Source organism: Pipistrellus kuhlii, unplaced genomic scaffold, assembly GCF_014108245.1.
Source record: "Pipistrellus kuhlii isolate mPipKuh1 unplaced genomic scaffold, mPipKuh1.p scaffold_m20_p_1, whole genome shotgun sequence".
Classification (NCBI taxonomy): Eukaryota; Metazoa; Chordata; class Mammalia; order Chiroptera; family Vespertilionidae; genus Pipistrellus; species Pipistrellus kuhlii.
This window is the reverse complement of record NW_023425404.1, coordinates 10,072,227-10,099,978: the sequence shown is the minus strand read 5'-3', so window position 1 is coordinate 10,099,978 and position 27,752 is coordinate 10,072,227. Positions and strand designations below refer to the sequence as shown.

Sequence of the window (27,752 nt, the reverse complement as noted above, 5' to 3'; positions counted from 1 at the left end):
TCAGTTCTGTCCACCAGATATTTATTGGGAATACTCCATGCAAGGTGCCATAGCCCTGCCAGCGACCGGGAGTGAGAGAGATACGAAGAAAAAAACACGATGAGAGCAGAAAGGACCTCAAAATGGTTTTCAAATTTCTTTCAGCCTCTATCCCTACTCCCCAACCCCACCGCAAGGCCCAAGTATTCAAGAAATAAACAAAAACGTGAATCCAGGGCAGGGGCAGGGCTCTGTCTCCTCAGACCAGAGACGGCCTCCATGGACAGAATCTGAAAAGCCCTGGTCTAGACTAGAGGAGAAACTGAGGCCCAGAGAAGTGAAGTGACCTCCGTGAGGCACACCCCAGCCAGGTTCAAATTCAGGTGTCTGAGCCCCTGGCCCAGCGCCCTGTCCATTGCAGGGCCTGCCCCGGGCACGGTGTCAGAGATCAGCAGGGGAGCTGAGGGAAGTGAACCAGGAATAGAATCCATGTGCTACAGACTGGTTAAAGTGAGCCAACGGTCTGACGCAGGAGAGAAACATCCATCTGTGGAAGAGGCACAGGGCTGGGCGGGGGACAGGATGGGCAGGATTTGCCAGGGAGTGCTGGGGGTTGGAGGGGTGGGGAGGAGGAGGAGGTAATGCAGGCCCTGGAGAAAATGATCTACTAAAGTTCAGCCAGCATGGCTCAATGATTGAATGTTGACCTCTGAACCAGGAGGTCACTGTTGGATTCCCAGTCAGGTTGCAAAAGGGGGTGTACAGAAAGCAGCCGATCAATGATTATCTCATCTTTGATGTTTCTATCCCTCACTCCCTCTCTTCCTCTCTCTGAAACCAATAAAAACGTATTTTTTTTTTTAAAAAAAAGGATCTGCTAAAGACTGAGGAAAGACTGTCAGCTCAGAGTCCTGGGTTCTAGCCCTGGCTCTGCCATCTCAAGAAGTGACCTTAGGTCAGTGGTCTCCCTGTGTGGGTTTGTGTCTTACCCATAAAATGGCAGAGGGGTGAGCTAGAATGTTCTACGTGGGCTGTAATGTTCTTCTATGATGCCTTCTCCCTCCAATGGGGGGTGGGGAATGGGAGTCCCTGGCGTAGTACAAAGCTGGCAGCTCAAGGGGCCCGCCCAGAGTTTGGGGAGCAGTGACAGAGCATGAGGAGGCAGGAACCGGCCAGAACTGGGGCAGGAGCCATTCCTCTTCTCAGAAGGGTTCCTTTCAGTCCAGCCCAGGCCTCAGCCAGTTCTGCTCTACCTAGGCCCACCACGAGGGGGCAAAGGGGGGAGGTCTTGAGGGTGGGGGGTTACAAGCCACTTAATAGTCCCAAACCTCAGCACTCTCATTTTCAAAATGAGGTAAAAACAGTACCTTGGTGTTCTCTGTTGTGAAATGGATCATTTTAGTATCTCAGATGATGAGATGAGATAATGCTTGTCAGGTGCCTAGCACGTGCCTGGTGTAGAACAGCTCAGTACAATTGAGATCACATGCATTGCCAGAGGGCTGCCTGCTGGGGAAGACCGCACAATTTGAAGGCTCCTGACATTAAACAGGCTGGTTTGAGTAGGGCCCAATGCAGGCTCAATCACAGGAGGGGAGAACCGTGAAAAGGGGCTGGCGAGATTGGTGAGAAGGCGACTAGGAAAATGTGTGCGCGCCCCCTGCTGACTGGGAGAAAAGGTGCAGGCCTGCCGGCTGAGGAGCCTGGGGCATCCTTATTAGCTCAACCTGCTGCGACCTGACAGCTTGACCCAATATTCACCAGGTGTCACCCACTTAGCAACGTGCCAGGCTTCGAGAGGGATGCAAAATGAGTGCCAGGGAAGCTAGGTTTGGGGGCCAGTTCGCTTTAGTGTCAACCAGGCATCAATTCAAGCTCAGAGACCACCCCAGAAATCGTGTTGGTTACAGAAGCAAGCAAAGTTCCTTGCGTCTTGGACTTGTAGTGTGCGTGGAGTGACCTTGGGCAGGCTACGGGGTGCCTCTGAGCTTCGGTTTTCTCATCTGTAATAGGCAAGTCTTCTCTACCTCAAACCAGAGGGTAGAAACCCTGGGTGTGGGGTCGCAAGGACTCTGTCACTTGGGAGGAGTTGAAAGTCACCACCAACAGTCATGTCGCAAGGGAAACCTTATCACTTTGAAGCTGGGCTGTCACTTGGTTCCTTCGGAAGAATCTCTGTCATGCTCCTGTGGTATGCCAGGCTCCCCAGGTCTCTTTCCCCGCCCCCCTCCCGCCCCTACACACACCACACGCCCTGCAGACCCGGGCTCAGGCCTTCCTGCTCCTGAAGAAGGTGAGAAAGTGAGTCATGCAGTTCCCTGGTAGAAAGTGGGTTCCGGGCAGAGAAAATGACAGGTGCCAGGGCCTCCGAGGCAGGAACATACCTGGTGACAGAGAGGCTGTCCTGGAGAAAACAAGGGAGAGGAACAGGACATGTTGTTAGAGAGGGCATGGGGCGGGGCAGGCGGTGTCGGGCCTCGGGCCATTGGGAGGACACTGGTGTTTGTTTATTCTGAGTGAGAACGGACACGGCAGGTTGTGAGCAGAGGAGTGATGTCATCTGTCCTGCCAGGTGTGCCAGGCGCTATGCCCAGAGCAGGCTCGTTCTGCTGGAGGGCAAGGGTTGGAGAGCAGGGGGTGGGGGGCAGGGCTATTGGAGGGACGCAGGCAAAGGGACCAGGGTGATGGTGGCAAAGTTAGTGAGAAGGAACCCACTTCCCAAGGTACTCTGCAGGGAAGGCAGCTGGGGTGAGCTGCAGGAGCAATCATTCATTTTGATTTCTGTAAATATTTCTTTTGCATATTTTGTTATGTGTCCCTAAGGTCCATAGGGAAAAGGACCTGTGTCCATACACCCAGGCAAGGTGCCCACTGCGAGGCCCCATCCAACTCCTGAGTGATGACTCTCACCTCCACAGTGGGAATAGTGTGAGGACAACATGCAAACTCTGTGGACTAGATAAAAAGAAGCTACTTAAAAAAAAAAAATATATATATATATATATATATATATATATATATATATATATATATGTTTTTATTGATTTCATAGAGGAAGGGAGAGGGAGAGAGAGATATTGTAGAAACATCAATGATGAGAGAGAATCAGTGATCGGCTGCCTCCTGCACGCCCCACACTGGGGATGAAGCCTGCAAACCCAGGCATGTGCCCTGACCGGGTGTCGAATTGTGACCTTGTGGTTCATAGGTTGATGTTCAACCACTGAGCCATGCCAGTTGGGCAAGAAGCTACTTTTATTTATGAAATATGGTCAAGCGTCCCCCCACACCTTTTTTTCAACCACAACAGGTCATTGTAACCCTCTTCTGAAAGTTCAGAAATTAGCACTTGTCTTGTAAACAGGACATGGCAAAGCTCTACTTAGAGAAACGTGGTGGGAAGGGTTAATCAGGGTGGGCTTCCTGGAGGAGGAGTTTGACTGACTTCCTCTCTTTTCAGGCGAAACCAAGGCTCGGTGGCATTAAATAACTTGCCTGAGGTCACAAAGCGAGAACCTGGCAGAGAGGCGCTTGTGTCAATGCTGGTTTGGCTCGGAAGCGGCTGCTCTTGGCCAGGTGCTGCCATGGTGACCGGCCTTTCCCATTAGAGAAGAATGATGGCCATTCATGGGAGCGCCTGGGACACGATGATCTGAATGGCCGTCACTCGGTCAGGGTGGAGCATGGGCACCGGAACCTTGGCACAGATCCTCAGTGTGGGGATCTGAGGTGTGCCAGGCCCTGTGCCCAGAGGTTCAGATGCATAGTTTCATTTAACCTTCCCTTTGCTGGTCAGGGGAATGAGGCCTGACAAGGTGACTCTTCTCACCTGTGAGTGTCCGAACGGAGACAAGAACCCCAGGGATCCAGTCATTTAATGTTGGATAATGATGAACTTGAAAAGTTAGTGGCCTACAACGACAATTTATTATTTCTTTTTTTAAATTTCTTTATTGATTATGGTATCACATAATCGTCCTCATCCCTCCATTCCCATCCCAAACCCCTCCCCACCTATGCTAGGCTTATATGCATGCACACAAGTCCTTTGGTTGATCTCTTTACCTCCACCCTCCCCTACCTTCCCTCTGAGGTTTGACAGTCTGATCGATGCTTCTCTGTCTCTGGATGACAATTTATGATTTCCAATGATTCTGCGAGTCGGGAACTTGGGCAAGGCTTGGCGGGTTGGTTTCTCTGCTCCCTGTGGCGTTAGCTGGGGTCACTTGCTTGGCTGCACTGAGCTGGTGGCTGGCTGCATTGGAAGGAAAGGGCCAAGAAGGCTCTACTCCCAGGCCTGGCGCCCCAGGGTCCCTCTGCAGGGCCTCCCTCGGCCAGCCTGGTGGCTTCGGGGGGCTGGGTTTCTTACCTGGCAGCTGGCTTCGGAAGGAACAAAAGTAGAGCGAGCAGGCTCCTGCAGAGCTCGCTGTGGAGCTGGCACAGTGTCACGTCCACCAGATTCTACTAGTCAGGGAAGTCGTGTGCGGAGGAGGAGGAAGAGGGGATGGATCTCTGCTTGGCGGGTGCTGCCACTCTACTGTAAGGGGACCAGACGTCCCGCTTTTGGCGGGACAGTCCCTATTTTTAACAATCTTCTTTCCAAAATCTTCTTTCCAAGAGTCAGGACTTTTTTAAAACGCCGCGGGACGTGGGACAAATTGCCAAAAGCATTAGTCTGGTCACTTTATCATGCTGGGATGCGTAGTGCTTGTGGCCACAGGGGGAGACTGACACAGGTCCCGCCTCCTGGCTGCCAGCCTCTCTCCCAGACCCTGGGCCCCCTCCCAGGAAGCCCTCCCCTCCAGGGATGCACCAACGCTGCCGAGGCCCCCACCAGAAGGGCTGTGCCTCCGCGTTGTCTTACCTGGTCCTCCCGCCCAAGGACTTCGTGCTCCGTGCCTGGCTTCCTGAGGCTTTATCCTACCTGGTTCCTTCCAGGGCAGTGCCAGTTTTCCTGACTTCCTGGTTGCAGCCCCTGAGTTAGCCTGACGTGTCTTGTCCTCAGGAACCTGGTACGTGGCTCGTAGGTCGTCAGCCACCGGAACAAGACGGTATCGGATGCATCTTCGCAGGCCCAGCATCAGCACCGGGTCTTCTTAGAAGAAAAGCTCAGGACACAAGACTTTCTGTAGAGGGCCTCCGGGGAAAGAAATTGTCAGCTGAGCCCGAGGCACTGGCAGAGTCCTGTTTCTGCACCTTGGGGACCTCGTTGTCCCGCATGATCACCTGGGTGTTTGTGGAAACACAAACCAAGAAGGTGGGGGGTGTGGTCAGTTCTGACTTACCTTTGTCCAGGTATCAGCAGGGGTGGGTCTAGATATGTAAATCCAGTAATGCTAGGGCCTACTTAAGAATGCAAATAAGCTGAAACCGGTTTGGCTCAGTGGTAGAGCATTGGTCTGCGGACTGAAAGGTCCCAGGTTCAATTCTGGTCATTGGGGCACATCCCCAGTGGGGGGTGTGCAAGATGCACCTCGTCAATGTTTCTCTCCCATTGACATTTCTAGCTCTCTATCTCTCTCTCTTCCTCTCTGTAAAAAATCAATAAAATATATTTTTAAAAAAGTAAAATCTTAAAAAAAAAAAAAAAAGAATGCAAATAAGCTCCTTTGACCCTATAAAATAAACCTGCTGTGTGGCTCGGTCGCTTGCTGCCTCTCCATCAGAGAGATGGTGCCCACCTAGCTCCCAGCTTGATGAATCTATTTCTACCTCCTGGTCTCTTTCTTTAATTTCTTAATCCCCAGCTCCTCCACTCAGCAACCTGACTGTTTCCTTTTCCGTGACGGAGATGGACGCGGAAAAGAGAGAAACACCCCCTGCACTTCCTGGCACCAGGTTCACAGGCTCGGGCCTTGGACAAAGGCAGAGTCTCACTTCTCCGGGACCAGCCGCCTCATCACCTGGGACTGTGGTGAGGAATACGGACCCTCTCTCCCTACGCATCCTGACCAGGGCCCAGGGCCCGGGATAGAGCCTGACACCAACGTATGTGCTCTTGACCGGAATCGAACCCAGGACCCTTCAGTCCTTGGGCGGATGATCTAGCCACCGAGTACACCGGCCAGGGCCAGAGTTTGTGTTTTCACAAACACCCAGCTGATCATGCGGGACAACGGAGGTCCCCAAGGTGCAGAAACAGGAGCAGCTTGGAAGACAGGTGGCAGGGAGTCCCCCGAGGCGATGAGGCGTGGCTCTCAGCCCTGGTGGACGGCTAGAATGACCCGCGGTGCTTTTTAAACCTCCCGATGCTCTGTGTGTGCCCAGAGGAGTTAAACCCAGGTCTCTGGCAGTCAGGCCCGGGATCAGGATCTTCTCAGAGCTCCTCGGGGGATTTCAGTGGGCAGTGGGTTGAGAGCCACTGGTTCGGTGTTTTAGTTCTTACAGAGCAGTCTGTGGGCCCCCGGAGCCCACGTCACTTGGGGGCGTGGAGTGAATATGCAGAGTCCTGGACCACGCGCCATATTTTGAGTCTACATCCCCTGGGGCGGGGCTCGGGACCCACATTCTTGTAACCTTCCTTCCAGGTGATTTAAACTGCACTGAAGTTAGAGGCCATCGAGTTCAGGACCCTGGATAAGCGATGACAATGGCAATGGTGTTTCTAAATGCTGCCAAATTTCTGAACGAGAAAATGTAGGGAAACAAACGTAGGAAACAAACCTCCACAAACCTCCATACACCTCCCGCCTAGAGAGCATCAGAGGCCCCGCGTGGCCCCCCTGTGGAGCGGGAAGGAGACCCCCCCTCGCCCGGAGAAGCTGCCCACGGCAGGCAGGGTCGGGGTGATCTGGGCTGCGCTCTGCGGCAAGGCGGAGCCTGTCATCTGCCCGGACAGAATTATTGCCTCAAATTACATGGTTGATTATCAATTACTTGTGTCTGTATGAGAGCATGTGCGCGCGTGTGCGTAAGTGTCTCTGCAGATCATTAAGGGCCGTAATTCTGGATTATCGTTGATTAACGAGAGGGAGACCTGGTACCTCCCGCAGCCGGGATGGCAGCCCCGCAATTATGTCCCAGCTGATCCCTAATTGGCGCATCACGAGATGATCTCTCCCTCTCGGCCGCCTTCTCCCGGCCTCTCCAGCGGCTCTGCAATTAGCGCCATTGCTCATCCCCTTCCAGCCGGGCTGAGCTCAGAGACATGCTTTCCGGCAAGTGGACGCCACCATGGGGCTGGCTTTGAGGGCCACCAGCCCAACATGGGGCGGTGGCGGTGGGGTATGGGATGGTGGCGGTGGGTGTGGGGTGGCGGTGGGTCCTGGGGTGGCGGGAGAGGCTCAGTGGTGGGGTGTGGAGCTGGCATGAGCTCTCTCTGGTCGAGGACGGATGCTGCCTTCAACAGTCTTATCATCATTCCTCCCAGCAAGCCTCTGAGCCATTCTCCAGCCTCCCTACTCCTCCCTCACCGCACGGATGGGGAAACTGAGATCCGGAGAAGCAAAGGGGCGAATCAAGAAAAAATAATCCAAACTCAACAATTCCGAACAGCATGGCCACGTGAGCCCAACCCCACGGAGCCGAGGAAGGAGCAAAGATGTGGGAGTCCCCGCCACCGTCACGCCCATCCTGGGGAGGCTGTTCAGGTCACCGCTGGGGGTCTCCGTTTCCCTGAGCAACACAAGCTTTTGTCCTGCGGAGTTTACAGCTCGATACAGCCAGCTCCCCGGGTCAGGAGGACCCGCACTGCGGGCATCCATGTTAGGTCAAGGCACCGCCCCCTGCATTAGGGCCACGGCCGCCTAACTGTGCTTCCTACTGCACCTGGAGCCCCCAGTGCCCGTCACACCGAGACAGAGGATCCTTGTAACGCCCCGTTTTACTCCCAGCAAAGCCCCCACGTGTCACTCACTCATTCATTCACACAGGAGCTACCTGTTGAGCACCTCCTGTGTGTAAGGCACTGTGTTAGGCACAATGGGAGACCAGACAGACTCAGGCTTACTCCCTCTGCACCCTGTCCCTCGAGGTGACCCTCAGGATAAAGTTTGGGTCCCAGTCTCTTTTCTTGCTCCACCCACCCGCCCTCTCCATCCCACACAGACTCCTCTCTTCCTTCCTTGGCCCAATCGGATCCCTCTGCCTGGGGCCCCATTCCCTCCTCCCATCGCCTTTCTCCTGGGGCCCACAACCCCGGGGTAGGCTGTTCCTGAGAAAGGGATCTGTCCTCAGCGGGGACTAGCCATCACAGAAGCACAAGCTTTAGGGCTGACTCTATGGGGTGGAGGTGGGGTGGGGAATGAGAGGGGGAGGGGAGGAGAAAATGGGGAAGGCAGGGCTGTTCGGGAAACCGCCCCATAAAAGACTCCCGTGGCTGCAGAGCGGCCAGGCCGTTTGTTAGTGAGCCTTGCAGCTGTCTTGGCCATTTTCATTTTTATCTACTTAGGGTGGTCAGCAGGTCATGGCAGGCGGGAGACGCAATGCTAATGACTGGCTCCACGTGGCGACCATTCAGGAAAAAGCTGCAATGTTCTCCCTGCCACATTAATCAGAAAAACACATCAAGAGCTTTTGTGTGGAGACAGCTTTCCTCCCGGTACCTGCCCTGCATACTAATCGCCAGCCCTGCTGGCGGTGAGTCAGCTCCGAGCCAGGCGGGCAGGGAGGGAAGGCCAGAAACGCCGGCTCCACGCATGTAGGGAGCAGCCAGCGGGGCGGGGGCCAGCCCTCACCCGCAAAGCGCACACGCGCGCGCGCGCGCGCGCACACACACACACACACACACACACACACACACACACGGCACAAGACCATGGCCATCGCTGAGTCCCAGGCAGGAGGAGATGGCAAATTTTGAAAGAGCCGTCCAAATGCAAACCCTGGGCTCCATCCTCGGGTCTACGTCCTCCCCAACGCTACCAGAGGGAACTCTCCAGAAGTCCATCCCCTGATAGAGTCTGGCTAAAGAGTGGCCTCTTTGCCGGGCACTTTGGTAACAATAAGATGTAACCGTAGTGCTGAACACGGCAGGACACCTGTGAGCAGATGAGGGAAGGGCTTGCACCAGTGGCTCTCAAAGTGTGGGCCCTGCCGAAACTGGTTTGGCTCAGTGGATAGAGCGTCAGCCTGTGGACTGAAAGGTCCCAGGTTCGATTCCGGTCAAGGGCATGTAGCTTGGTTGTAGGCACATCCCCCGTAGTGGGTGTGCAGGAGGCAGCTGATTGATGTTTCTCTCTCATCAATGTTTCTAACTCTCTGTCCCTCTCCCTTGCTCTCTGTAAAAAAATCAATAAAATATATTTTAAAAAAAAAAAAAAGTGTGGGCGAGCGGCTTCAGGGGCGTCTTTAGAATCAGCAACATGGCAGAAGACATCGAGACAAAAATCAAGAACTACGGGACTGCTCCTTTTGACAGCTGCTTCCCCAACCAGAACCAGACCAGGAACTGCTGGCAGAACGACCTGGACTTCCACCGCTGTGAGAAGGCAATGACTGCGAAAGGGGGTGATGTCTCTGTGTGAATGGTATCGGCGTGTACACAAGTCCCCGTGCCCCGTATCCTGGGTTTCGGCCTGGGATGACTGCCGGGCAGAAGGCGCGTTTCCTGGGAAGATCTGAACTGGGCGTCCTCCATCCTTCTCCCAGGGAGGTGAAGGGGGGCCTGGGTACACCCCAGCCTAGAATCCTGAATCATGGCTTAACTTATAATAAATACTTGTTGGAAAACTGTAAAAAAAAAAAAAAAAAAAAAAGTGTGGTGGGCCCTGGCCCCGCAGCATGAGCGTCCCAGGAACTTGTTAGAAATGCAAAAATCATGGGCCGCATCCCACACCCGCTGAATCAGGAACTCCGGGGGGTGAGGCCCAGAAACCTGTGTTTGAACACGCTTTCCAGGGGTTCCTGACCAGGCTCATGTTTGAGAACCACTGGCCCATGGCAAAGGCCCCAAGGTGGGCAGGAGCAGGCACATTGGAGCAACTGGAGGGAGGCCTGCAGGGGGTGGGGGTGGGGGAGGGGGAGCAGAGTGGCCTCCATAAACCAGACAGGGGCTGGTTTACCTTGGCCTTGCAGGCCTCCTAAGCAGTTCAGCCCTGCATCACTGCCCATCAACAGGGAGCGCATCCGAGGGCCCCTCTGCCCTGGGGACCCTGGAGGAGTAGCAGGTCACCGGAGTGTCCAGGTTGGCCAAAGTGAGAGGAGGGGAGTGGTCACCTCAGATGACCACCTGCTTCTAGAGGCCCCTTGTCACCTGATCTCGCCAATGTGTGTGCTGCAGGAAGCACTGGTCAGGCAGTGAATCTTGCTGCTGGGGAAGTGCCTTCGTCCTTCACGTGAGAAAGAACTGAGGAGGCATAGTCCCTCCTTACAGTCCTCAGGAGGCACTGGGGCCCCCATGAGCAAGGGACACTGCACTGCTACCCTCCTCAGGAAACAGCCCCGCACACACTCATACCTGAAGGACCCTGGGCAGCTAGGCCCGGAGGAGCCGGATGTGGTCACACCTGTTCGCAGGAGGTGTTAGCCCAGAAATAGATCAAACATCCCGCCACCCCCGGGCTCAGCGGCAAGCGACATTTATGGAGTCCCTACTATGTGCTGGACACCGTGCAAGCCCTTCTGCACCTGCTAGCTCTCAGGGGGGACTCCCAGGTCTGAGGGCTCCTTCTGCCATTCTGTCCGCAAATACCTAAGGCTTGTTTGTTCTGGCCTGTGCATCAGGACACGGTGCTGAGCAGGACGTGTATGGTCTCCCCCTCTGAGCAGCATGGTGGGGAAACAGGCACATACACATGTTCCAGAAAAAGGTGTTTTTAGGGCCAGCCACAAGCACTTGGGGTGTTATTTTTATTAAGAAACACGATTTCTTTTTAAAAAAATATATATTTTATTGATTTTTTTTACAGAGAGGAAGGGAGAGAGATAGTTAGAAACATCGATTAGCTGCCTCCTGCATTACCTCCCACCGGGGATGTGCCCGCAACCAAGGTACATGCCCTTGACTGGAATTGAACCCGGGACTCCTCAGTCAGCAGGCTGACGCTCTATCCACTGAGCCAAACTGGTTTCGGCTGAAACACTATTTCTTTAAGAGTCCTTAGCAGGGAGAAAGAAACCAAGAGAAAAGACAGTCTGCTAGAGCCGCTCGCACTGGCGTTGCCCACAGTTACTGTTAAACATCATCACCTGCAGTGGTTGAGCTCATCGGTGCTCCAGGCCCTTTGCATCTCCTTAAGGACAGGCTGGCCAGTGTCCACTGCCTCCCCAGCCCCGGCTGTCCCTCCCCTCTCCGTAGGGCTTTTTCACAAGAGGCTCAGGGAATTCCTGCATCTGCCAAGGGACACCTGCCATCTTCCCTCCTGGCCTGGCGTCCTGCAAACCTGACAACGAGGTTTGGAGGTTGGGGGCTCTGGGGAGAAGTGAGGAGCTTTTTAAAAATATGTCCCTGTTGTTTCCCTTGCTGATCGCCCCCCACCCCCAGCTGGCACATGAACTTATTCTTCCTTTCTAAGACTCTGAGAAAAAGCACCATCTGGCAGTTTCATCAGGCCCAGGGCCCACTTCCACCCAGCCCACTCTGCTTTCCTCCCAGCCCTGGGCTTGCAGAGGGATCCAGCTTTCACAGGGCACGAGGAGAGGGAGGGAAGCCACAGTGACAACGGAGACGTGCAGAACCCTCGCCGCTGGCCCGGAGTGCTTCTGGTTCTGGTTCTGCAGGTGTCGGGGTGCTTGCAACATCCCCAGGGGGACCGCTATCACCACCCCCGTTTCATGGAGGAAGAACTGACATGTGGAGAAGATCGGAGACATTCTCATGCTCACATGGCTAGTGATGGCAGACTGGGACCTGAGCCACAAGAAGCATCAGACTTCGCTGATTTGTACATGGAAAACACGATCTTGGCTAAAAGATGTGGGAAGTAGGGGGAGAGAGTTTAGAAAGAGGGAATCTCACCCAGGGGTCTCACCCGCCTGGCAGGGAGAGAGGGATGCCAGAGAAAAGGCCAATAAATCCATCAGGAGAGGCAGGCCTGGCTGACCAGGCTCTGAGCTCGGTGAACAGCAGAGCCAGGGAACCCCCCAGGACTGGAAAGCCCGGAGCCCACAGCCAATAAGGAGGGAATATGCTAATTGATTGCCATGCCCTCAAAGATGGTGGTGCCCACAGCCACAGGATGGCAGTGCCCAGTCCTCTCAGCCCCCCAGCTGCCCAGGGCCGGCCTGAGACATAGGCAAGCCTCAGATGTCAGCTGCCCAGTTGTCCAGGGCCACCTGAGGCTCAGGTAACCAGGACCATCTGAGGCTCAGGTAACCAGGGCCAGTTGAGGCTTGCGCTGCCGGCAGTGGCAGCAGCAGAGGCAGAGGCGTGATGGGGCATCGCCTTCCCCTGATCACCAGGCCACTTCCCACCCTGAGGGCTCCCTGCCTGTGAGAGGAGGCAGGCCAGGCTGAGGGACCCCCCACTCCAGTGCATGAATTTTCTTGCACCCGGCCTCTAGTTATTAATGATGAACTACAATGTTCACTAATGACTGGTTACTATAATCGCGTTGCCTTCATTTCCCTTATGTGCCTTACGCGCAGGCACACCATTTCTCTCCACTAATACTAGCAGGGAATATTTTAGCAGCCGATGGCCATGTCATTAGTCTTGGACTGACTTGTTTGGTGTGAGCAACAGGAAATATTTCACTTTCAGAGAACAAGAAAAAATAGGTTTATGTGCATTACGCTTATTTGTGCAGTTATTCAGTATCTGCTAAGTTAATGTTCAAGAAAAAAATATTAATTTTCATTAAAATGTCCTATTATTTTATGTTCACAATTACTCATTTATTTCAGCCCTTTGTATTCAGCATGTCTCTACCGAAGTAAACCTATGTTTGTAGGAAAATTGAAGCTTTTGTTTTTTTGTGGCCCACAGAAACTTAGACCTTGTTTATTTGGCCTGTGTTAGCCTTTGAGTTGGACATACTTGGTCTAGCCATTATACTGTACACCTGAAACCAATAATATTAAATGTAAAATGTAATTGAAAAAAAATTAGATTAGAAACATGTAAAAAAGGGGAAAAAAGAAAAAGAAAAAAAAAAAAAGAACCTACATAGGCTCCTGCCCCATCAGAGGTGTGTGGCCCAGGTCCTGCCTCAATCCTTGCTATTTCTTCCAGAACAGAAAGGAGGGAGCGAAGGCTCCCGGGGCGACTGGGGCTGGGCCTGCAGGGCCAGGCAGGACACCGGGCTTTCTCCTCAGAGCAGAGCCCGAGGGCCACAGCCCATAACCAGGCCGGGAGGAGGAAGTGGGCAGTGCCAGTCCAGGCAGGGAGTGGAGGGGCTCTGACTCCCTTGGCAGCAAGTTGCTTCAATCCAGAGGCCAGTGTGGGGGCTGTGCCCTAGCCTGGCAGGCAGAAATCTCCCCAGCATCCCTGGGTGGGCAGCAGCCAGAGGCAAAGCTGCTCCTTCCCCCTTGCCACCATCCCCTGGGGAGGAGGGGTCAGCTGGCAGAGGAGGGGTCAGCTGGCAACACAGCCCCTCCCTCCAGACCCTGGGCCTTGCTGGGTCCTTCTGGCCATCTCCCCTGGTGCAGACCCACGTGGGGGCTGGGGTGTGCTCCCCGCAGGCTGTGTCCACAGTGTCTCCCGGACAGCACGCCATCACAGCGCAGGCCTCGAGTCCCAAGCCCAGGATGGAGTTTGGCTGTTGTTGGCCCTCCGTTGCCCCTTTTGATGTGGGTCCAGGCAGTGACCCCTGCTCAGGGTTTCCCCTTCAAGAGAAAAAGCGAAGGGGCTTGGGAGGGACCCATTGTCCCAAGAAGTAGGGCACGGAGCGGGAATTTGGAGGCAGCTGTGATCGTTCAGCAAGGAGGAAAGGAGGGCAGCTTCCTTTTTTCTTTTTTAACACTAGTTTTTTTCTTTCCATAAAACACACACACACACACACACACACACACACACAAAACGTGAACACAGAGGTAAAGAGAGAAAAAGTGAAAAGGTCCTTTTATTCCCAGGTGTGACCATGTCACTGCTTTCCCAGCAGTGACCTACATTAGCAGTTGGCTGTGTATCATATATCACCCTGACTTTTTCTGGGCATTTACACACACGGGTACACACACATATACATGCACATGCACACACACACACACACACACACACACACAATGTGTGTGATGCCAGGATCTTGCTTTTCTGTGCTCTTACATAAGTGGGATTGTGCTGCCCGTACTGCTCCGCAGTGTCTTCTCTGGAATTGTGCATCCCGGACATTTTTTCCTGCCAACATACAGGGGCATCCCTGATAGCTCTTGCTTTTTTAAACTTCTGCCTAATATTGCCCGTGTGGGTGTAACAGGGTCCTTGTCACACACCAAGCATAGGCCAAAAGGTTTCTGAGTGTGGGCAGACTCCCTGACTGCGCAGTTCCAACGGGACGCCATCCACATGCAGACGGTGGCACTGCCTTCTCCTCAGGGACAGAGAAGGCATCTCCCATTTTTCTTCTCTGTCCTTGCAAACCAAGGCCTCCTGTGCACACACGTGAGTCACTCTCTAGGCGTTGATGCCTTGAGCAGGTGGGCAGATGCCACGGTGTGGGAGGGCGGTTTGGGGCATCCTACCCCCTCTCGGCCGCACCAGTCCCCCCAGCCCACATCCATCAAGTGGCAGTTGGCCGGGCTGGCTGCTTCCAGGAAATCAATTGCAAAGACTGGCGATCGTCGGTGCTTGCACCCTGGAGGCCATCCAGGGAGTAGATTAAATCGTAGGAGAAAATCGTACGAGGCCCGAGACCACGCACAACGCAGACTCCTGGGCAGCCTCTCTGGAGAAGTGAAAAGAACAAAGGCAGACACGCTCTCACTCCCCATCGCCCACCGCGGCCCACCTGCCCAAGCACCGCCCTCCGCCCTGGGAGAAGCCGCTCCTGGTTAGCAGGCCTGGTGGGGGAGGAGGAAACCTGGTCCAGGGCTACAGGGGGTGCAGGCAGGGAGGCCGGAGGGGGCACCTGCTTCTCCGGAGGGCAGACCCAGCTGACCATCAGCTCCTCAGCTGCTCAAGGCCAGGGAGCCCCTTTCTCCACCACCTACCCCCTTCTGCCGCCTGCAGCCAGTTAGCAACCCTCCGCTGATCCCTCTCCATCTACCCCCCAGGCCATGGTCCCTCCAGCTGAGCACAATCCTCTCTCCCCCCTACCCCAGCGCACACAGGTGCAGGCACCTCTTAGTTTTGTTTGTTTGTTTGTTTTTTAATATACTTTTTTATTGATTTTTTACGGAGAGGAAGAGAGTTAGAAACATCGATGAGAGAGAATCATCGATCAGCTGCCTTCTGCCACTAGGGATGTGCCCACAACCAAGGTACATGCCCTTGACCGGAATCGAACCTGGGACCCTTCAGTTCGCAGGCCGACGCTCTATCCACTGAGCCAAACCGGTTTCGGCCTCTTAGTTCTTATTCAGCTCGAGACACTTGCCCCGCACCCCGGAGGAGGCGGGTCTCTTCAGGGCGGTGTGTATGTTGGGGGGTAAGGGGGATGGAGGGCTCGGTGTGGACAAATTCATGCCCCTTAACCACAAGGCTGACTGGAGCCTCGGCCTGGATTCAAGGGCCGCAAGTTTTGAAGCCTCACCCTCTAACCATCCCCAGCCTTCACTTCTTCCTCTCTGGACCCCACCCACTGCTGGCCTCGCCCAGAAAACCCAGCCATGGCTCCGAACACGGGGAAACACGCCTGCATTTTCTACATGCAGACGTCTCCCGCTCTGCAGGCCGGCCTACTTGATCCTGCTGAAGGTAACTCCAGCTGCCAGGGATGGGGCACCACTTCCCACACCCTCTGTGAGGTAGGTATGACGCTGTGAGGTGCAGGTGGGGAAGGGGGGCTCGGAGCCATCCCGTGGCTGGATTCAGGTCACACAACTGTAAGTGCCAAGGGAGGACTGAAACCCAGGTCCCAGCCAGACGCCAGAGTTTATGGGCTTCACCACAGTGCCACCCTGGCTCCCACTGGCTTCCCTTCATTCCCTCTTCGGGGTGGTCCCGAAAACCAGGCCGAAGAGGCCAGTTTCCCGCGCCCCCCCCCCCGAGGGGGGTTCCTCATCGGGCCCCTGGGCCGTGTGGTGTGGCTCCCTGGCAGAGGAAAGACTCTCACATGTCCCTCTCGTTCTTCTCCGGGTTCTCCAACTCTTACAGGTCCAGCCCCGCTCAGGCCAGCAGGACCTGACAGGCCACCCTGCCTGCCTGCGGGGACTCTTGTAAGTCACTCCCTCTGCTCGCAGGAGCCCAGGGCAGCCTGAGGCCCAGGGACCCGCTTCCCGGCAGCCCCTCCCTGCCTGGGCCCAGGGGTGGGCTGGTTTCTCTTCCCCAGGCTGCCAGGCCTGCAGGCTGGCAGGTGGGAGAGGGAGGCAGACGCATTCCAGAGGGGCTTGCCGCCCTCCTGTGGCCTGGCCCCGTGCTGCCACCACTCCACCTCCTGCTCTCGCTGCCATGACCGGGCTCCAGCTCGGGGAGAGAGGGCGGGGAAGAGGAATGTGGAAGTGGGAAGGGGAGAGAAAAGGAGTACAGAAAGAGGGGTGGCCCGGCCGGCATAGCTCAGTGGTTGAGCATCTCACCTATGAACCAGGAGGTCAGGGTTCGATTCCCGGCCAAGGCTCATGCCGGAGCTACAAGCCCAATCCCCGGTGTGGGGAGTGAAGGAGGCAGCAGGTCACTGATTCTCTCTCATCATTGATGTTTCTATCTCTCCCTCTCCTTTCTCTCTGAAATTAGTAAAAAAAATATATGTTTAAAAAAAGAAAGAAAGAAGGGTGGGTATCGGGGAAGGACGGAGCCTTCTGCAGTATCTGGAGAATGGCACAATAACATAACATAATAACATAATAACAATAACATAACTAATAATAATAATAATAATAAAAGGCAGCTGCCATGTAGAACTTTTTACCACTTCCACGTTTTCCCCTTTAATCCTTACATTTACAGCAATGTGATGAGGAGCTATTTATGATAATTCAGAGCTTGGTCATTTGTTCAAATGTCCCAACTGGTGAATGACAGAGCCAATCTCGCCACCTCCCTGCTCCGGTCTCCCAGCTGCTCCCCGACTCAGGGGCGCAAAGATGGTGAGCCTCTGGGCACTGTGCCAGGGTGCGCCCCCCGCCCCCGGCCCCCCGAGTGGCTTTGTCCTCTGTTCTTCACCCCCGTTTCCCTGTACCCTGCTGGGGCCCACGTGGTTAGGACCCCAGGGGTCTGTGGGGACCGTGGGGCCTTATTTGTGCCTCGGGTCTGCCACCTCCCTGCTGCCCAAGGACTGGGCCCAGGTCACTTCTGCTGCTGAGGAGACAGAGGCAGGCAACCGGGAAATTCCCAACCACCTGCCAGCATGGCAGAGCCAATAACAGCGACCGAGGGGAGTACACTGATCCATGGGCCTGAAAAACTGTTTAAAACCAAGCGCACTGCTTGGTTAAAAAGAAAAGAAAAAGGAAAGAAAGCAGGTTTTCAAGCTGTGGACACAAATAAAAGATTTTATTAATGAAACAAAATTATTTTCTATGTATCTAAGTATAGAAAAAAGGATATTTGCCAAGAGTGAACCGATGAGTTTTGTTTATTTTCTCTTGGCTGTGTTTTCTATTTATTTTCAATGAACACTGATTATTCATATGATTTAAAAAATAAAAATAAACCAATCCCAGACTGATTGTACCTGTCTCTGCCCTTGTCTCTGCCCTAGCAACTCGTCCCCCCGTACCCCCCCCCCAAAAAATTGCAATTTTGTATTCCCGGACCTTCCCTCTTGTGGTGGGTGGGGGCCCTCGCTTGCCTGACAAGAGGTGAAGGCTGCACCCTTGGCCTGTCCTCGCCCACCTGCCTCTGTCAAATGCACCGGGTGGAAGGCCCTGGCTGCCCTTTCGGGAGAGGACGTGGCCGGCTTCCTAGGCATCTCTGCTCCTGCAGGCTGAGGCTGACTGCCCAAGCCAAGGCCTCCTGGCCCCTGGACCGCAGCCCAGGGCAATGGCTCCACGGCTGAGAGGTAGCTGCTGCAAAAGGAAGATCGAGGGGAAAGAAATCAGAAAAGCGCCTCATCATCAATCAGAAAAGGAAAAGCAAGGCCTCAGGACAGGGCTAGGCTGGCCCCTTCCAGAAGGTTCCATGGAAACGAGGAAGGAAGTGGGAACGGAACTTCCTGAGCCTCTACGATGTCCAAACAGTGGACTCTCTTTCAGACACACCCCGCCTCCCAGAACACCCTTCCTTTGCACGAGCGGACGGGGCAGTTGAGGTCAGGAGGCACCTTGCCCTCAGCTTCTTGCATTTCTGGCGCTTCATCTAACATCAGAGCAGGCCCTTTAAATGGACTCTGGGTGGAGAAATCCGTAGGGGCTGGCAGCGTCTTCTCCTCCCCCGCGTTAGGCGAGGGCCAGGCTCCCCAAGAGCCATAGAGACCCAGCATTCTCCGCAGGGGGCTGGCTTTCAGAGCACCTCCCAAGTTAAGGAGGAAGGTCGCTCTCCCCCCATTGAAACAGCAGTCATCAGAAAGGCAGCCCAGAGAGCTGGCCTGCAGCCAGCAGGACCAGGGTTCAAGGGAGTCGCCCTGAGTCCTCATCTGCAAATCACATCCCCTGAACTGGCCATCCCTAGAGACCCGGAAACCGGGTTCCTCTCCCCAGCAAACCTCTTAGCACACATGCAGGACAGATGTGGGGTTGGGGCACCTCACTGGGAGGCAGGAGACCCTGGTATTCTCCCAGCTCTGCGCCTAAACTGGGACACTGAGGAGAGCCACTCCTCACCACCACACCCTCTTTCTGCTTACACAGTGTTGTGGCGTCATGAAAAGTTTCAAAGGCTGATGTTGAAGAAAGCTCAGCCCTTGCTGAGTGGGAGTTTCCTTCCTGAGTGGGAGTCTGGTAATGAGTTCCATGCCTTGAGGATCTCGGTTTGGCGGCCTGTAGTTGAAGTGTGATTAATAGCGACATCTCGTGGCCACAATGGGTAACTGCACCCTTCTGGATGGAAGCCACGGGGACATCCAACTTTCCTGGTTTATGTGGAGAGGAGCTGATTGCAGTTTATCACACTCATCACCTGACACAGATTCTAAGACACTAAGAAGGGCTGGGACTCCGAAGGTGGGAGAGCCAGCCCGCTCACCCTCCGGCTTGTGCTGTTTCAGAAGGAGCTGCTGATGTGTCCTTATCCATTCAAAGGATCTGCAAGTGTGACTTGGTCAAGGTGGCAAATCAGACAGAAGACAGTGTCCCCGAAGGATTCAAGGCCACACCTCTAGGGATCTGCAGAGACCCTGGTACCATGAATCTGCCTCACGTAGTTCAGGAAGCACAAATCCAAGGCCAGAGCAAAGGGTCTGGATCCTAGTTCTAGCTTCACCTCCCACTTGGACCCTTTAGCTTGGTTCATGTGGGCCCTTAAACTTGATCTCTTCCCATCTCTGCGTGATTGCACAGGTGAAGACTCCTCTTCTTGGTGTCTCTATGGCCCCTCCTCCTCCTGCTTCTGCAAATGAGTGTCACCCTTCTTGTTCATATCTGTCACTAGCAGAGGAACAGCCATAATGGCCACAAGCCATGAATAGCATCTGGCATGTGGAAGGTGCTCATTGCTGAGTGAATGAGTAAGACACCTCACTACAATGGCTGTGAAGCACATTGCCGGAAATGTCCCCAGAGAGGAAGGCACTGAGGCCCCAGACCATTCTTTTTTTTTTTTTAAATATATTTTATTGATTTTACACAGAGAGAAATTGAGAGGGATAGAGAGTTAGAAACGTTGATGAGAGAGATACATTGACCACTGCCTCTTGCACACCACCCACTGGGGATGTGCCCGCAACCAAGGTACATGCCCTTGACAGGAATCGAACCCGGAACCTTTCAGTTCGCAGGCCGATGCTCTATCCACTGAGCCAAACCGGTTTCACAGCCCCCCCCCTCCCCCAGACCATTCTAAGAGCTATGTGAGAATTACAAAATGCAACTCCTCCTGTTTTGGGTTATTCTGAGCACTCAATATCACAGATATCGGTATCAGTAATCTCTTGCCACACAACGTGTTACTTCCATACTTAGTAGCTTAGAACAATATTGCCTCACAGTTTCTGTGGGTCAGGAACTGGGCAATGGCTTAACCGGGTGCTCTGGCTCATGATTTCTCAGGAGGCGGCAGTCAAATGCCAACTAGGGCTACAGTCATCCGATGGTTTGACTGGGGCTGTGGGATCGGCTCATTCACACGGTGACAAACTATTGACAAGAGACCCCACTCTGTTCCTTGCCTTGTGGGCCTCTCCTTAAACCTGCTCAGGACATGGCAGCCCGCTTTCTCCAGGATGGGAGTCGAGAGAGTGCGAGGAGGTTTTACAACGTCTCTTACAACTAGCTTAGCTTCTTAGGGAAGCCGTAACAACGTGCCACCAACAGGGTGGCTCAGAAGAACATATATTTACTCCTCCACTGCTTTGGAGGCCAGAGGGTGACATCAGGTGTGAGCAGGGCCACGCTCTCTCCATAGGGTGGAGGGAGGAAAGCTTTCTTGCCTGTCCCCATTTCTAGTGGCCACAGATGCTCCTAGGCTTGTGGCCGCCTAACTCCAAACTCTGGGTCCATCATCACCTTGTCTGTGTGCATCTGTTCTGTGTCCCCCTCTCCGTATTAAGGACACCAGTCATTGGATGTAGGACCTGCCCTAAATCAACATGACCTTTGATTACCTCTGCACAGACTTTATTCCCAAACAGGTCACATTCACAAATACGGGGCGTCTGGAACTTCAACACATCTTCTTGCAGCACACTGTGGAACTCACAGCAGGGACCTACCCTCAGACGTCGCAGACTATCTTTTCTGCAGTAGCAAGTGTTTATTTTACAAGGATCAGCCCTGTTCAGGGTGGGAGGAGACGCCACCACGGTGTGAATATCAGTAGGTGAGAGGCCTCATATGCAGTATTGACAAAGGAAGCGATGAAGAAAGAACCTGTTGTACAGCAGTTGGGCCCTTCGACCTATCAAGCATATAGAAAGGGTCAGAGTGTGGAGGACGGGAGGGTTTGGAAAGAGAAAACGCTTCTGAGCGAGTAAAGCTATGCTGTGAGCTCCATCTCCAGTAGGATTGGAGGCCCTACCACCTCCATCTCAAGCCTTGTGATCTGGGCTTCTGCGAAGCCATTTAGAGCTGTGGGCCCCCACACCTGTGTGCACTGGGATTGGGGCAGGAGCCATGTGAGTGCCTCCTATGGCCCAGATGCAGTCCCCGGAGCAGAGAGGTCCAGAATGGGGTTAAGTCCTGTAGCGCCTCCTGGAGGGGCACAGGGAGCTCAGCAGGAAGAAGTTGGAAGGGGATGCTGGATTCCTAGGGGGCGAAGAGGGAATCAAACGTTATTTCCTGGAAAGGAGACGCAGACCGGGAACCTCAGGAGAACCCAGGAGATGCCCCTGAAAACAGTGCTCACCATCTGCCAGGCCCAGAGAGCTGGCAACTGAGCAGTCAAAGAAAAATTACCACGCCCCGGCTGGGGTGGCTCAGTGGTTGAGTGTTGACCTATGAACCAGGAGTCACAGCTTGATTCCTGGTCTGGGGCACATGCCCTGGTTATAGGCTCAATCCCCAGAAGGGGATGAGCAGGAGGCAGCCAATGATGATTCTCTCTCATCATTGATGTTTATATCTCTCCCTCTCCCTTCCTCTCTCTGAAATCAATAAAAATATAATTTTTTTTTTTTATTACAAAAGAAGAATTGCCCTGATTGGGGTGGGGGCAGTGAGGTGAGAAAACAGATAAAATCCTACCTTACCATAGCCCAGTCTCCGAAGGCCCACACCCCAACCACAGACCTTGAAGGACAGGAGGAAGAAGATTCATCTTTGAAGGAACAGGAGTAGCCTTTCATATCTATGACTGGGTGCCTTCCACCTCTAAGTTGAAGGTAGGTTTTGTGACGACCAACCCAAAGTCTAACCGGAAGAGGCGTGGGGTGGGCCGGGCTTCCCGCAGGGAAGGGAAAATGCCTCCCTTGCTGAATGGTCCAAATGAACAATGAGAGGCAAAAACCAAGCTGCCTTTTGATTACATCCACATTCAGCAGATTGGTTTCACTGAGCTCAAGCTTTCTCAAGGGAAGTTGGGCCTTATATTCCCTACTCCACCCCCCCACCCCCCCATTTCCGTCTCAGCTTTTGTTCAGAATTGAAAAAATGTTTACTATTTTTTCCTTTCTAATTTCTGGAAATAACACCAAGAACAACCGCAATTACCAAAAGAACTCCTTGTACCCAAGCAAAGCACTCACACCCTCCGAACTCCTCACCCTGCCTCGGCCTGAATCCACCCCGAGGGGAAGCGAGCATGAGGTCAGCGGGTTGCCCGTTGCTGGAGGAGAGGTTCCTGGGAGGACACGGCGCCTGGGAACACCGGCTGTTTTTCCGAGATCTCTGGGCTCAGTCAAGTCCGAGGGGGAGAGGCTGGGGCAAGGCCAGGACAGAGGAAGCAGAGTTCTACTAAATTTTTTTTTTTTTTAATTCCCCAGGGATGTTGGAGCTGTAGTCTGATCTGTCCTCCAAGTACCTTATTTGTTACTACTGAGGGGGGGAAAAAAAAAAAAAAAAAGGCTGCCTCTGAGTCTCTCCTCTCTCACTGCCCTTGGCCAAGCTTGGGGCTAGCTGTGCTTCGTTTTAGGAGTCAGGTTTTGTATAGAAGGGTCACCTTGGGGAGCTGGCTGGAGGGCCAGGCAGGAGCTGGGCTCTGCAGAGAGCACAGGGTCTCCAGAGCATTGGTCTGCTGACCAGACCCCCCAGAAGCTCTAGCCAGGACCTCGCTGAGCGGAGGCTGGAATGCAAATGGGGCTGTGAGCCTGGAAGGTGACCGTCCACAGGCAGAGCTTCTAGAATCGCTCGCCCTCCCCAGCACGATGTCTTCAGGGAGCACAGACTCAGGTCCTCTATATGTTAGCAGAAAGGATTTATCGTGCTCATGGTGACAGTAGTATTTCAAGGCCTACACAAGCCTAGTTTTTCAGTCTGATGGAGAGCGGGCTCTGACACCCTCTGAACGTGCCTGGCCCTAAATGAAATCTGTCACCAGGCCGGCCATTTCTCTCTCTCCCAGATCCTGGTGCCAAGAAGCAGTCACAACCTCAACCAGGCAATGACAACGCCCTTGGCTCAGTGTTCCGAAGAGCTTAGTCAAGAACACGTTGCTGTCACGTTGCCTGGAGTTGACCAGCCGGTGAGGCCCTTTCAGTGAGCCTCAGTTTCCCCTGGGGAGTAACCCCAGAGAGTCTGAGCTCCATCCACGTGGGGTTAGAGCAGGTGTCTCAGCGGCAGCATTAAGGACATTTGGGGTTGGGTGGTTCTTTGTGTGGGGACTGCCCTGAGCATCATAGGATGCTGAGGACAATGCCTGGCCTCCATCCACAAGATGCCAGTAGCATTCCTTCCCTCAGCTCCTCCCTCACTGTGACAATCAAGACTCCTCCAGACATTGCCAAACGTCCGTGGGTGGCAATCATTCCTGGTGGAGGGATGCCCAGTGAAGGAGCCCCAAATGGGTGAGAAACAGGCCAAATATTATACAGAAACAGCAGAAAAGGTTCTGAGTAGGAGATGGGACAACAGAACCTTTATATCAAAATCAGTTTAAGGCCAATCCTTAACAGCAACAACAAAAGAGCCCATCCACCTACTACTGTAACTCCCATCACCATCCAATACTGAGAGCTTCAAGGTTCCCCAACTTAGGTTCATGGGTCTGGCCTGAAGCCCGGGAGGTGGGTGAAGGATGCCTAGACTTAGAACTGTCTTTGCTGCTGAGGTTGAGTCTTTGGTAGAGGTCGGGGTGACCAAAGTCATGACTACTTGGTGACACAAGCTGGAGTTTCCGAGGATATGACACGACGGACCATTCCTTTCTTATTATAATGTATTTTTTTGTGCTGGTGTAAATGGGCTCCGGGCAGGGGCTCTGCTTTTCCTGTTTTCAGCAGAGCTGGTGTTTGTCACTTCCTGCATATGCAGGATTCTTCTGGTAAATTTAAGAAAGTGCCAGCATTAAGACGCGAAGAAAGAGTGCCCATGGCTTGGGAAAATCCCAGAGATTTTGAGATCGGCTGCATCACCAATGCTCTTGGCACGGAGGATGATATTGTCAGGGAAAACATGGCAGTGACTCTGAGATGAAAGTGGTTTGGAAGAGCCGGGCTCTGGTGGAAAGGGGGTGTGATGCTCTGTGTCGGTGAGCACGCACACATTCCTCTAGTCACGGCCATTCCCATTCCCTCTGGTTTTCAGACTGGCCTCACCAGAAGGGGTAGTTTTCCCCTGTGCCCTAGACAAGGTAATAGACCAGGATGGGCCCTGTCAGCTCCAGGCCTCACATCGGTGCCCGAGACACAAGGTGACATGATGTGTAGGCACAGAACCATCCTGGGAAGGACCCCGTGAAGGCCACTGGGACGTGACAGAGCTGCGGTGATTTTGTCCAGCTACTGTCAGAGAATAGCAAACAGTTTCCTGTGCACAAAGCACTTTCACCTTCACGATGTCATCCCTTCCTCACGACCTGGAGAGGAGTGCAGGCATCATCATCACTCCATTTTGGAAAACAGAAATAGCACCTGGAAAAGCTAAAGGGACTCACTTCCTCGGGGGTCCCCCACCGGCAAGTGACAGGGCCTGGCTTTGCCTGAGCCCTTCAATGCCACCCCCTGGGTTCTGCCCACCTTACCCTGAAATCTACATTCAGGGCAATCCCATTTCTACCTTTTCTGTTGCATGCTCTGGGTCTAAACAGTTCGTTATGTGCTGGTTGTTTTTCTTAGGGGTAGGGTGGGAAAATGGATTAGAGTCTTATAGTTTATAGAGAAAATTCTTATGAGTAAGAATGCTGTTTGAATTATATTCCTCATGAAAAGAAAAGGAACCTTGAAGCGGGGGGCAGGGGGGTAGTCTTTACCTCATTTTGAAGTCATACAAGAAACCCTCATACTCTTGGATCTTATGAATATGGGATGGAGTGTACGAAACATTCTCACGCCCTCGTCCTGTACTAGCATCTACTTTCCTCAATCGACGCACTTTTATTTTTTTATTGACGTGGACGGGTTTTGTTCCATTTGTTTTGTTTCGTGGGCGTGTTTGGGTGCAGAGCTCCCTGGGGAGAAAGGTAAGAGTCCTGGGAGCACCTGATGAGCTGTCATCCCATCCTGATCTTAGTGGCAGCGAGGGAAGGGTTAGGGCGAGAACGGGAGGAGGCATCATCATGGAAGCCTCTGAGCAGCTGAAGGTATAAGCAGTTTTGCTTGGGGACAAAAGTGGTGAAAACAGGTAACAAGGTGCAGCCCACCAGCGGGAAGGTCATTAGCTCCCCATGGCTCCTTCCACCCTCCATGTTGGCAAGTCGGTGGCCTAGAGTGGCCCTGGAGAAAATGCTGTGCCCAGTGGGGCCACAGGAGCGAGCATCGTGAAGCAGGGTTCCTGCTGAGGCCACACAGGCTGCTGAGGCATCCTGTAAGGGACGAGTTAAACCACCAGCGGGGAGGGTGCGGGGGCAGCAGCACATTGGGTCTGCAGGGCGGGGGGGGGGTGGTGGTGGTGGTGGTGGTGGTGGTGGTGGTGGTGGTGGTGGTAATGGGACATGCTTTGGGGGCCTGTAGGAATAACTCAGAAAGAGTGGCCTGGTGGAGGACCAGTAGAAAGGTCTACAGACCTTCAAGAGGGGGCTCCGGGTTACAGAAACCTAGGCCTGCATGTCAATATGACCCTGGGGGCACCCTGGGCTGGGGAAGTCTGGTAGTGTGCTGTTGTGAAACACCACACTTTATCTTCCACATGTCATTCAGCTACCGGCTCCCCAGTGGGGAAAAAAACTTAGCTCAGGTGATCAAAAGACTCCCTAATTTAAGATCTGGAACATTCCAAAGCGCCTCCCTCCGTGGAGAGAGGCGGATGGCACTGCTGCAAAGCAGACAAAGAAAGGCAAGGGACTCTGAGCTGGAACGTGCAGGGTGGAGGCGGGCGGGGTGTGAACACGGCGCAGCGATGGTGCAGGAAGACTGCAGAGCCGCCCTCCGCCGGCAGCACCCACAGGTCACACTCCAGCAACAGCCGCGGAGCAGCTGCTAATTACTGAGATCCCAATAAGAGCCGAAGTGATTTCGAACTGATTGCAGCTCTTTGAACTGATTGCTGCTGTAAGCTGTAAAGGAAGGGCTCTAAACAAAAGTGAAAAATCCTTTGATCAGACACAAAGGGAATCTTCCCAAGAAAAATAACTTTATTTTGCATTCGCATCATAGCTGTCTGCTTCACATGTGTAAACAGTGATTTACACCCGCCTGTTAAGCGTATGAGTTCATTGAGACAGGGACCATATTTGTTTATCCTTATTACTCCTTACAGTATCCACATTGAAGATGCTTACAGAATTTAATTTAATTGAAGCAATGGCTGTATTAATAATTTGATCACTTAACTGTTATTTATTTATTTATTTATTTATTTTTATGAGAATAGGCTACTATAAAATGAATTACTAGGGTAAAGCAATACAAAAGGCCATTTTTTGGCTCTATTTTCTCTCTCTCTCTCTTTTTTTTTCTTTTCTTTCTTTTTGCCTAAAAAGACCATTTTAATAGCATCAAGTCTAGGAAAACATACCTATTTTTTTAGAAGCCCCAAAGAAAGATGCAAATGCAGTCATTCTTGAAGGCAAGCCAAGCACTCTACATTCCACAACAGAAACCATGTTGATTGCACTGCTTGAGTTGCTAGGCAACCGCTTGGTAATTCCCCATGTAACAGAAATGAACCTGTCATCTGCTTCCCTGGCTGTGTGTGACATGCAGAGACAACAGGTAAAGGACAGCCAAGAACGCCTGCACCTGGATGACACGATCACGCCTGGAGTGTGGTGACACAGGAGAAAACCCTCACGCCCTGTCAGAAAGCGCTGGAGGGAGATTGTCATTAAACTATTAGCACAAGAATATTCTTGAATTTACCCTGTGGGTAAATGCTATGCATTACCCTGTTATCCCTGTCCACAAAGCAGGAGACCAAAAGCGCTGTAGTTTTGCGTGTGGGTGGCTGTCAATAGATCTCCAGATCAGCGTGTCCCATGACACCAGCTGCGGTGCGATTTTACCAGATAAAAGCAGCCTTTCAAGTTTTAAAGGGGACCCTCAATATCTCCAAGAAATCCTCAATATCTCAAAGTTCTGGGTGAATAAAGCACACTTTTTTATACCTGAAGACTATGCTCCTTGTAATTTGTTTGTTTGGAAGTGAGTCCCCAGGCATTTTAGGCACGTGAGCTGCCTTGTAAAAACTCCACTCCACTTAGGCATTGGCGCTGTTGTTTTTGCAGTAGGCTGAAAACACCACGAAGCACCGGAGAATGAATAAAGGCTGTCTCTAAGCTTCTCTGACATTAAGAAAAGGAGAAAAATGTAAATGCCATTTCAAATTTGGGAGGCTAAGAGGATTCATCTTTTCCACATGAATTTCCAAAAGGACCATCTCCCCTGAATTTTTTTTAAAAATAAAGAATATTTGCCCAGCCCCCTACTCCCATGAACATCATCTTTGGAAGTTGCTTTCTTTTCAGTCCCCCATTTGAGATTTAGCTTGGAGATCTTGGATTCTGGGATCAGGCAGTCAGTTATAGAGAAAGCAGATTCTGAATCAAGCTAAAATCAGCCAGGTAGTTTTTTGTCTGTGGTATGTGTGTTTTTGTTGGTTGGTTGGTTGGGTTTTTTTTTTTAGGGTGTTTTTTTTTTTTTTTTTTTTTTTTTAGTTTTTTAAAATTTGATTTGAGA

The 27,752-nt window shown here is 52.9% G+C and overlaps 1 long non-coding RNA gene and 1 pseudogene across 1 annotated transcript; both read left to right on the top strand.

Moving 5' to 3' along the window:
* The first annotated feature begins 279 nt into the window (after positions 1–279).
* On the top strand, positions 280–17,617 carry LOC123651941. Its single transcript, XR_006740956.1, has 2 exons — positions 280–321; positions 17,398–17,617. It is a non-coding gene; the product is annotated as an uncharacterized LOC123651941 (long non-coding RNA).
* On the top strand, positions 9,237–9,648 carry LOC118715011 (annotated as a pseudogene).
* Positions 17,618–27,752: the final 10,135 nt, after the last annotated feature.